A 12225-nucleotide genomic window follows, 5' to 3' on the forward strand; every position below is an offset into this window, starting at 1 on the left:
CACTGGGTTACTTTGGGTGAATTATTGTCTCTCAGCCTAACCTAACTCACAGGGTTGTTGTGAAGATGGGAGAACCATGCAGAACACCTTGAGTTCCTCAGAAGAAACAGTGGTGTATAAATGTAAAAAATACAGTGGTACCTCGGAAGTTGAACAGAATCTGTTCTGGAAGTCCATTTGACTTCCAAAACATTCAGAAACCAAGGTGCGGCTTCCGATTGGCTGCAGGAAGCTCCTGCAGCCAATCAGAAGCCACAGAAGCAACGTTGAACGTTTGGGTTCCAAAGAACGTTCACAAACCATAACACTCACTTCTGGGTTTGTGGCATCCGGGAGCCAAAACGTCCAACTCGCAAGGCATTTGGGGTCCAAGGTACGACTATAAATAGAAATGACATTGTTTTGGCAAGGGATTTCAAACTTCTTCATATGCACTAGCATCAGATGTACAGAGTGTGTTGTGCTGAAACCTAGCCTCCCATTTCTCCAGAGTTTTCTTTCCTTTGAAGGAAGCTTCCACTTTTCTTCCCCATATGTAGGACATCTTAGAACAGGCTTCCTCAACCTCGTCCCTCCAGATGTTTTTGGCCTACAATTCCCATGATCCCTAGCTAGCAGGACAAGTGGTGGGAATTGTAGTCTCAAAACATCTGGAGGGCCGAGGTTGAGGAAGCCTGCCTTAGAATGTCTCTATGATTTCCATGAATGTAAGGAATGAATATATCTTATTTCTGCAAGGAGTGTGTGTGTGAGAGAGTTATATCCTTAAATGTTTGTCCACTTTTCTGCAGCACGCATTTCCTGATCCAATAAAGCCCTGTGAAAGAAGTTAAATCATGAAATTTTCCTCTGGGCCTTAACTGAAAGAAGGGGAAGCTTGGGAGGGTGGTTCCCCGGTGCCGGAAGAAGCTGCTCTCACTCATTTTGCTTTTAAAGGAAGATCTTCATTTTATTTACTTTTCAAGAAAATCTGTCTGCATTGATTTCTTGAAAAGCAAAGAATACTTCGTTTTCAAAATCACTAACTGCACAAATGTCAGGTGCATGGAATGCAACCTCCCTGCATTACCATGCTTGCAAAAAAAGCTCAGCTGGGGCGTGATTGCATTTTCAGGAAGTACAGGCACCTGGGAAGTCAGCAGAAGGCAGACACCATTGAGAAGAAAGAAAGAAAGAAAGAAAGAAAGAAAGAAAGAAAGAAAGAGTCATTCACAAAGTTATTAGCCACCTCAGAAGTGAGGTAAGTGCAACCATCGCCACCACGTTCCACATGAGAATTTCACCCAAATTTTAACGTGCAATTTATTTTCTCATTTATTGACGGTTTGGTGGTAGGCGATGGTGGTGCAGATTTTTTTAGACACAGCAATAAGTCTAGTTGCATGCCTAGACGGAATGTACTTCCAGACAAACCTAGAGAAGGTGCGCAGGACATTAGTGTGTCACATCGAAGGGGGACTGCCATACCATAATGGGGGCCTCTAGAGAAGCCGCTCATCTTGCACAACATGCAAGTTTAAATCTCATGTTCCCTCCTAGATGTGGTGTGCAGTTCTTTCAAAGCCTAGACACGAGGCATCTTCTATGATGCTTCACCCCACCCCACCCAACCCAACCCAGTCCCTTTAATTGCCGCCTTCTCCTGAGAGCTCCATGATGCAACACTCTTTTCTTGCCTCTTAGGGTAGCATTTGCAGACCTACATATTTGTAGGCTGAAAGGACTTTGGCTCGGGACACTGTTACTTACTTATTTGCTTACAACCTTCATATACCAAAAACTACGGTAATTCTAAAATTGCCCTTGCCACCAGTCTTAAGATCCATAAAAAAGACCACAAAAAATGACACACACAAAACAATGGGAGAGAGGAAGGCATGTGTGGTGTCCAAATACCTGCAATACTTCAGGGATGTGAAAGAACCTCTTATCTTTGTAGCCAATGAGTTATCAGTTACAAGCTTTGGGAGCAAACTCTTGGAAGGCAACTCTTCCTCCCAAAAAGAAAAGAAAGAGAGCTCTAACTAATGAGTGATACTGGTTGTAGCACATCTATTTTGCATATCAGCTCTGCAAATGCTGCAATTTGCATTGAGCACCTGAGGGAGGAAGTCTTATTTTTATCCTGCTGTTTCCCAAAGAGGTCAAGGAAACACAGTGGGAAGAGCTGCATTTGCAAACGGAAGATCTAGCTCTGTTGTCGATGAGGCCAGACCCTGGTGGTCTGGGGGCTGTTCTGATTTGGGGAATAGGGAAGACGGAACACTTGTGCTCTCATGCCTGAATGTTCCAAGTTGGCAATATGCTATGATCAGTGGCAGAACATCTTGAACAGCCTTCCCCAATCTGTTGCCCTCCAGATGTTTTGGACTTCCACTCCCATCTTGCATGGTTGACTGTCTGCAGATGATGGGAGTTGTGGTCTCACAAATATCTGGTGGGCAATAGGTGGAAGTGGGCTAGTCTAGAACATGGCTGATATTTTGGAAAGCAGTTAATATGTGACACAAATCACTATCAAATTAATTTGAGAGTGCCAGCACTGAAAGTTTGTAGATATTGATCACTAGCAGCGCATTCACGAGAGCAGAGTATATCAGAAGGTCCAGACACTTTTGGGTGTCTCAAAGCAGCAGAGGTGAGAAAGTTCAGAATTAGAGTAGACTCTTGGTTGGAGTTGAAAATCCATTGATGCGGTGTTTCCTCCCAGAAAACCCAAATCCCTAAAGTGTATTAAATGTAATCCCCCTTCCAAAACACACACACACACACACACACACACACTTTTCTGAATGCCAAGGAGATGCCATTAAAGAGACAGCCTGTGCATAACGAGCAGGGCTTAAAACAAGAAGGGGAGCGGAAAGCCGATTGCCAAACATTAATGGGTCAGTAAGAACAGCACGTAGAAGTCTTGCTCCTTAAAACCAGCCAAGAAGTTATAGTCAATTGGCAATGGGTCTGCAGATACTAAAATAATTGCTGAGTTAATTGTCTAGGACTAGGGCAGCAGGGAGGGCAACCCTTTGAAATTCCATTTTGAAACTCTGGATTATGTGAAATTATGAAAGTGCCTCAAAGAGAGATGAGCTAGAGATTGGGCGAACCACTTGGAGTATCGGCTCTTTCCAAAAGACCTTACTTACGTAAGTTGGAATTAAATCATTATTTGCAGAGGCAAAGTTTCCTGACTTGAAATCTGTCAATGCACAGATGTTCAGAGCTAAGATAATAATATCATAGACATGTCCTCCTCTCCCTCCCTTCCTCCCTCCCTCCCCCAAAAGCTATTTCAAAGAAGTTGCAATTGCCTCATTAGTTGCAGACCAGAGCTCTTGAACATTGTACATGATGTTCTTGCACATATACAAATGATTTCCTGAAGATATACTAGATTTTATATAGTATATAAAATATAGTATGTTTATAAGATATACAGTGATCCATGCGACGATCACCTCCAGGCTTGACTACTGTAATTCGCTCTACGTGGGGCTGCCCTTGAAGCTGTCCCAGAAACTCCAGCGGGTGCAGAATGCTGCAGCGAGGCTCCTCACGGGGTCTCTGCCATGGGAGCATATTCACCCAGTGCTTTTCCAGCTGCACTGGCTCCTGGTGGAGTACAGGGTCAGATTTAAGGTGCTGGTTTTGACCTTTAAAGCCCATGACGGCCTAGGACCCTCGTACCTACGGGACCGCCTCTCCCGGTATGCCCCACGGAGAGCCTCAAGGTCCATAAATAGCAACACCCTAGTGGTCCTGGGCCCTAAGGAAGTTAGATTAGCTTCAACCAGAGCCAGGGCCTTTTCAACTCTGGCTCCAGCCTGGTGGAAAGCTCTGCCTCATGAGACCAGGGCCCTGTGGGATCTGATTTCTTTCTGCAGGGCCTGTAAGACAGAGTTGTTCTGCCTGGCCTTTGGCTTGGAGCCAATTTGATTCCCTCCCCCTCTTTCTTTTTTCTTTTCCTTTCTCCTCCTGCGATTAGGCTACATTTTAATATTTTAATGTTTCAGTATTTTAATGTTGTATTTTAAATTTGTTTTTAAGTTGTAATCATTCAACTTGTTTTTATTATTGCTTGTTAGCCGCCCTGAGCCCGGCCTTGGCTGGGGAGGGCGGGGTATAAATAAAAATTATTATTATTATTAGATTTTGGTCAGGTTGTTGAAAATAAGTGAATTAGCAGGGCTAACTTGAATAGCCCAAATATGATGTTTGCATTTATTTTCACAGCACTTTTAAGCACTGTTCAAACTGCTAAAGTTAGTCATAGAATTATATTGCTGGAAGTGACCTCAAGGGTCCCTCTGCAATACAAGAATCATAGAATCATAGAGTTGGAAGAGACCACAAGGGCCATCGAGTCCAACCCCCTGCCAAGCAGGAAACACCATCAGAGCACTCCTGACATATGGTTGTCAAGCCTCTGCTTAAAGACCTCCAAAGAAGGAGACTCCACCACACTCCTTGGCAGCAAATTCCACTGTCGAACAGCTCTTACTGTCAGGAAGTTCTTCCTAATGTTTAGGTGGAATCTTCTTTCTTGTAGTTTGGATCCATTGCTCCGTGTCCGCTTCTCTGGAGCAGCAGAAAACAACCTTTCTCCCTCCTCTATGTGACATCCTTTTATATATTTGAACATGGTTATCATATCACCCCTTAACCTCCTCTTCTCCAGGCTAAACATGCCCAGCTCCCTTAGCCGTTCCTCATAAGGCATCGTTTCCAGGCCTTTGACCATTTTGGTTGCCCTCCTCTGGACACGTTCCAGTTTGTCAGTGTCCTTCTTGAACTGTGGTGCCCAGAACTGGACATAGTACTCCAGGTGAGGTCTGACCAGAGCAGAATACAGTGGCACTATTACTTCCCTTGATCTAGATGCTATACTCCTTTGATGCAGCCCAGAATTGCATTGGCTTTTTTAGCTGCCGCGTCACACTGTTGGGTCATGTCACGTTTGTGATCAACCAAGACTCCTAGATCCTTTTCACATGTACTGCTCTCAAGCCAGGTGTCACCCATCTTGTATTTGTCTCAGCTAAATAATCCCTCTCAAATGACTATCCAACCTCTGCTTAAAAACCTCCAGCGAAGGAGAGTCCACCACAGTCTGAGGGTGTCCATTCCACTGTCAAGTAGCTCTTACCACCAGAAATTTCTTCCTAATATTTAGTCAGAATCTCCTTCCTTGTCACTTGAATTTATTGGTTCAGGTCCTACCCTCTGAAGCTACACCGATTCTGTGAGTTTCACTGGGTTTTATGTTTTTTCTTCCATACAGTAATAGCCCATTGGGATAGGTCTGTTTTTCCATAGCAGAGAAGAGGGCATACTGGGAGGAATAATGGCTTACCAGGATTTGGCCTATTGCATTTCCATGCATGCTTTGTTAAATTTTGCTTTGTGTGTTTGAGGTTCCTCCACCCCCCTCCAACCGCAGGATGACTTTCCCATAAAGATAGATCACAGCTGACAGTTTTCTGGCAGAATTATCGGTATGTGGTAAGATCAAATGGCCACCACTGGGCCCTTAAATTAAGTTGTGCCCCATCCCAGAAAACAATAAAGATGTTTGTTTGTTTAGGGCAAGTTGCCGACTTGTAAAGAACAATTTTGAAAATTCTGGTTTTCAGCCTTGTTTATCCCTTTGTCACATTGATCCACTTCAGTCTAATATGAAAAGACAGCTTTGGTGAGCCCTGCTGTTGAAAAACATGGTGCAGTGCTTGTGAGTAATCAGGAATGCCAAACACCCACCGCCCCACACAAAGAACAAGAAGTCAATAATGGAAAGAGCAATGCTTCTCTTGAATTGCTTTGCACCCAAGGGTGAAACAACAGGCTTCAATCAATAAGAGACCGGTTGCAACATCTCTTGAATGCTCTCTTCCTCTGAACGCAAACCATTGCTCAGCGCTATCCGCTTAGGCCCGCTGAGGGGATTGAAGAAGTCTGACTTGTGCTTTAATGAGAGAGGTCCTCCTGACTTCCCCTCTGTCTTGCAAGCATTCAAAGTGCAGCTCCATCTGTGCACACAACCTCTCTCCAGCTGTGCTTTGCAAGGAGGGTGGCGCCAGCTTTGATGTCACCTTCCATTCAACTGGCATAGGTTAGCACTGCTATGGGGCTGTTAGCCAGGCTCCTCATCTCTCGCATTGGACCCCTCTTTGAAACCTTGCAATTTGCGCGTACAGAATATAAGTAGATCTGAGGCTGCCACATATGCCGTCCCAACTCAGTACATTCGAATTGCTTGTTTATATATATATATATATATATGCTTTCGTAGATTTTCACGGGTACAGGAATGCAGGTTTTGGTGTCCTCGGGTGTCTTCCCGTGTAAAAGTTGGGGTGTCTAGGCGACGTTTCGACGAGGTCTCACTCGTCATCTTCAGGCTGGTGCTTTCGGCTTCTTGTTACTGGAACAGAGCGGGATCTCAATGTTTGAGTTCCTATAAATACTGTAGAGGGGGTGTGGTGTCTAGCCTCCAATGTTCTGGGCAGAGAGGAAGTTCCCAGGCTAGTGTGCCTTTTCTTCTTTTGTTCCTTAATTACTTGAGAGATACCTTGAGTGATTTCTTGAGTGATATCCTGAGTACCACTTAGGTGGGTCATTAGGTGTGGATTAGTTGCTAAAGTCTTTGTGTCTTGACCTCTTGAACTTTGTGAAGAGTTTTCCTGAGAAGATGGCTGTATTGCACTTAGTTGTGCTTTGGCTTGGCTTCGTGTATAGGGGCGAGCTGTGGTTTTGTGGCTTGTGTCAGCCAGATCTGTGTAGGGATTGCAGGGGGGTGCAGCATCCGGAGGTGCCACCATGGATTGGCTACTGGATGGTGTCAGTAATTCATCTGTGGAGAGGGTCTGGGTTTGGGTCTGGTGTGGTTGATTGGTGTTGGCGTTCTGTGTGCCTCTGGATCTGGTGTCAGTTTTTGTGGGGAGGGCTAATTTCCAGATGTCTGGCAAGCGGGATGTGTCGTCACGCTTGTTCATGTTGTGAGGGTGTTTCTCTATCTCGATGGCTTCCATGATTATTCTCTTGTGGTGATGTTCCGTGTTAAAGAGCAATTTGGAATCTGCAAAATTAATTTCGTGTCCTGTTTCTTTCATGTGTTGGAAAAGAGAGGAAGTTTTTTCTTCTTTTTTGACGGCATTCTTGTGTTCTGCGATACGTGCATTTATTCGTCTGTTTGTTTGTCCAATGTACGTGGCCGGGCAGACTTTGCAGGGTATTTCATAGATCCCTTGGTTTTCCAACTGGATTTTATCCTTGGGGTTTCTGAGGATATTGGCTATTTTTTGGTTGGTGCAAAAGGCTGTTTTGATATTGTGTTTATGGAGGATTTTGCTAATTTTATCTGTAGTGCCCTTGATATAAGGAAGGAGGGCCATGCCATTGTTTTCTTCTGTGTCTTGGTTTTTGGGGGGTGTTTCCTTTTGGATTAGCTTCGTAATCCTGTTTTGCTGGTATCCATTGGCAATTAACACATTTGAGAGATTCTGTAACTCAGTTGTCAAGTGGTCTTTGTCAGCCAGGCGTTTGGTTCTGGAGATGAGAGTCTTGGCTACGGAGTTTATTTGTGCAGGGTGGTGGTGTGATTGTGCATGTAAGTAGCAACTAATCCACACCTAATGACCCACCTAAGTGGTACTCAGGATATCACTCAAGAAATCACTCAAGGTATCTCTCAAGTAATTAAGGAACAAAAGAAGAAAAGGCACACTAGCCTGGGAACTTCCTCTCTGCCCAGAACATTGGAGGCTAGACACCACACCCCCTCTACAGTATTTATAGGAACTCAAACATTGAGATCCCGCTCTGTTCCAGTAACAAGAAGCCGAAAGCACCAGCCTGAAGATGACGAGTGAGACCTCGTCGAAACGTCGCCTAGACACCCCAACTTTTACACGGGAAGACACCCGAGGACACCAAAACCTGCATTCCTGTACCCGTGAAAATCTACGAAAGCAAATATCTTACCTCTACGGGGAGGAAACCTTCCAGCTGACAAGAACCTACGAGAAACTAGAAGTCCGAAGAGCCACCATCTTATGTGATCTCTTGTTCCTACGCAACTGCCGAGACAACAAATTAATTCCCACATGCTTCCAACTTAAATTCCATTCTAAAACCCCGGCCACCGAAAGGATCCTGAAACGAACTGAACTATCCCTAATCAGAAACGAACTACACAAGAAAAGATACCTACTAGACCAAACCAACAAAGATCTACTCACTCTTCACCTCAAACTCTGTAACAAAATCCACCCTGCACTCTGGGACAAATGCAAACAACTAGCCGTCTGGAGAGCTGAAACGGAGACCTCACATAAGACAGACACACACACCAACAAACTCCACAAACTAGAGAAACGCCAGAAGCCCGGCCACCCTCCACAGCAACCCATGAAACAAACAGTACATAACATATCAGACAGGATCCTCACCACAACTGAAACCAAAGTACTCTCCAAAGGTTTCAACTTTGCAGTCGCCCCGAGACGCATCCCCACGGAAAACATCATATGCGGAGTCGAAGCTAGCCTAACCAAATTCAACCCAGATGAAGCCAATAAAATCAGACTTGAAGTCACCAACATCCTCTGCTCCAGCAAACCACCCAGAAGCAATTTACACAAAGAAGAACAGAAAGCACTCACCAACCTGAGGAAAGACAACAACATAATCATTCTCCCAGCAGACAAAGGTAATGCCACAGTGGTGATGAACACATCGGACTACCAAGCAAAACTATCAAAGCTACTCCAAGATCCTGCCTACAAACCTATAAAAACAGATCCCACCACCTATCTGGAAAAAACCACCAAATCCAAAATAAAAGCCTCTCCTATCAGTGAAGAAATCCAGCTAAGAATCATCCCCAGAGAAAAATCATCCAGATGCCCCAAACTCTACGGCCTCCCCAAGATACACAAAGAAGGAACACCACTCAGACCAATAGTCAGCTCCATAGGCTCACCTCTACAAAATCTCGCTAAATTTCTCGCCAAGCAACTTCAGCCCTATGCAGAATCCATCTCTTCACACGTACCAAACTCCTTCCAGTTCATAGAAACAATAAAGAAGCAAAACCTACATCCTAATGACCTACTTGTGAGCTTCGATGTTGTATCTCTCTTCACACAAGTGCCCATTAATGAAGCCTTGACAGCTATTCAAAACAAATACAATCCCCCCGAATACATCTTGGACCTGACCAACCACTGCCTAACCAACACGTACTTCATCCACAATGGACAAAGATACAAACAGATAGAAGGAGCACCTATGGGATCACCCCTCTCACCGGTCATCGCAAACCTGTACATGGAACACTTTGAAACCAATGCTTTAGACAAGTCAGAACACAAACCCAAACTTTGGCTCAGATATGTTGACGACACCTTTGTAATTTGGCCACACGGGAAGGAAAAACTGGATAGCTTCCTCACACATCTCAACAACTTACACCCCAAAATACAATTCACTATGGAAATAGAAGCCAACAACCAACTTCCCTTCCTTGACGTCCTAATCTACAAAAAACCTGATGGCTCCCTAGGACACACTATCTACCACAAAAAAAAAAAAAAACACACACCAACCGCTACTTACATGCACAATCACACCACCACCCTGCACAAATAAACTCCGTAGCCAAGACTCTCATCTCCAGAACCAAACGCCTGGCTGACAAAGACCACTTGACAACTGAGTTACAGAATCTCTCAAATGTGTTAATTGCCAATGGATACCAGCAAAACAGGATTACGAAGCTAATCCAAAAGGAAACACCCCCCAAAAACCAAGACACAGAAGAAAACAATGGCATGGCCCTCCTTCCTTATATCAAGGGCACTACAGATAAAATTAGCAAAATCCTCCATAAACACAATATCAAAACAGCCTTTTGCACCAACCAAAAAATAGCCAATATCCTCAGAAACCCCAAGGATAAAATCCAGTTGGAAAACCAAGGGATCTATGAAATACCCTGCAAAGTCTGCCCGGCCACGTACATTGGACAAACAAACAGACGAATAAATGCACGTATCGCAGAACACAAGAATGCCGTCAAAAAAGAAGAAAAAACTTCCTCTCTTTTCCAACACATGAAAGAAACAGGACACGAAATTAATTTTGCAGATTCCAAATTGCTCTTTAACACGGAACATCACCACAAGAGAATAATCATGGAAGCCATCGAGATAGAGAAACACCCTCACAACATGAACAAGCGTGACGACACATCCCGCTTGCCAGACATCTGGAAATTAGCCCTCCCCACAAAAACTGACACCAGATCCAGAGGCACACAGAACGCCAACACCAATCAACCACACCAGACCCAAACCCAGACCCTCTCCACAGATGAATTACTGACACCATCCAGTAGCCAATCCATGGTGGCACCTCCGGATGCTGCACCCCCCTGCAATCCCTACACAGATCTGGCTGACACAAGCCACAAAACCACAGCTCGCCCCTATACACGAAGCCAAGCCAAAGCACAACTAAGTGCAATACAGCCATCTTCTCAGGAAAACTCTTCACAAAGTTCAAGAGGTCAAGACACAAAGACTTTAGCAACTAATCCACACCTAATGACCCACCTAAGTGGTACTCAGGATATCACTCAAGAAATCACTCAAGGTATCTCTCAAGTAATTAAGGAACAAAAGAAGAAAAGGCACACTAGCCTGGGAACTTCCTCTCTGCCCAGAACATTGGAGGCTAGACACCACACCCCCTCTACAGTATTTATAGGAACTCAAACATTGAGATCCCGCTCTGTTCCAGTAACAAGAAGCCGAAAGCACCAGCCTGAAGATGACGAGTGAGACCTCGTCGAAACGTCGCCTAGACACCCCAACTTTTACACGGGAAGACACCCGAGGACACCAAAACCTGCATATATATATATATATATATATATATATATATATATATATATATAAAATATCCATAGTAGCCATGCTCATATTTCATTTTAGGATAATAAAAATGAACTTGGTGCAGGGCATTTCCTGGGGATTAATGGCTGGCTGAGGTTAATGGGCCTTGGCTATGCTCTGGGCCATCAACTCCTCCCAGCTGGTCATTAATCTGCAGGAAATACCCAGCACCAAGATGATTATATACATTTATGTGGGTTCTTCTTTCTGAGCAGAATTCAGGAGCCCTTGGCACCTGCTGCTTTTAGCCACAGTTAGAGCTTACAGCACTTACAGGCTTCAAATGTTTGCTGGCATTTCCGCTTAGTGGCAGCCCAAGAGTGCTGTGCTTCAGAGCTTTTTCAAAGAGCACCTACAGAACGGGTAGAGAACGAGCCCTCAGCCTGCCGGGCTGCTAGGTGACCTGCTGATTGAGGCAGCTTTACCAGCATGGACAACGTCTGGGTAGGATAGCCTGTGGACCGGATTTCTGCTTCCTCTTCACGGCATGCAGACGAAAGCCACACAAGCAAGCTCAAAAAAGCACAGTGAGATACGTTTTCATTTGCAAGGAGAGAGTGAGCAGTCCTGGTTTTTAGATCTTTGGGAGACTTCTGAATGTTATGATGATCTGACGGGAGCAGGGAGGAAAGGAAAAAATGGAAGAACAAAGTGTATCTAAGATATACGAAGTCCAACTGATGGATTTATAATTTTTTATTCATCACATTTATATCCCACCTTCACTCCAAGGTGGCACACATGGTTTTCTTCCTATTTTACCCTTGCAAGAACCCTGTGAGGTAGGGTAGGCTGAGAGACTGTGACTGGCTCAAGGTTACCCAGTGAGGACTCACCCACACTTCTCTTGGTCTGGCAATTTCTTCAGTTTGCCCCATGATTTCTAGGCACGGGTCCGGGAGGTGTGTTATTTGACCCACCTCCTTCCCATAGCTGTCAACTTTTCCCTTTTCTTGCGAGGAATCCTATTCGGAATAAGGGAATTTCCCTTTTAAAAAGGGAAACATTGACAGCTATGCTCCTTCCCCAGAAAAGCCCACTGTTTACTGTTGAATCGGAACAAAACATCAATCTGCAGAAACCCCAATTGATATTTGTTCTGATTCAGCCTTAAACTGTGGCTTTTCCTGGGGGAAAAGTAGAGGGACAAAGAAAAAACTGAACTTTGGTCTCTCAGGCTCCAGTCCAACATTCTAACCACTACACAATGTTGACTCTCACGCCATACTGATATCAATCCCATTAATTTCACTGAGTCCTACTCTAACTA

At 44.5% G+C, this 12225-nt stretch overlaps 1 protein-coding gene across 3 annotated transcripts in view; it reads left to right on the forward strand.

Annotated features, from left to right (window-relative positions):
* Positions 1-12225, forward strand: part of NAALADL2 (N-acetylated alpha-linked acidic dipeptidase like 2) — a 797888-nt gene that overhangs the window by 139791 nt on the left and 645872 nt on the right. Inside the window, exon 1 of one of the 3 annotated variants that reach the window (XM_083739415.1) lies at positions 1223-1240. The exons of the other annotated variants lie outside the window; for them this stretch is intronic. The gene's annotated coding sequence lies outside the window, so the exon portion shown is untranslated. Of the gene's footprint in view, positions 1-1222; positions 1241-12225 lie in introns of those variants that run through there. 3 annotated transcript variants of the gene reach the window in all.

The sequence above is a fragment of the Podarcis gaigeae genome (genome assembly GCF_964106915.1).
Source record: "Podarcis gaigeae genome assembly, chromosome: 5".
Taxonomy (NCBI): Eukaryota; Metazoa; Chordata; class Lepidosauria; order Squamata; family Lacertidae; genus Podarcis; species Podarcis gaigeae.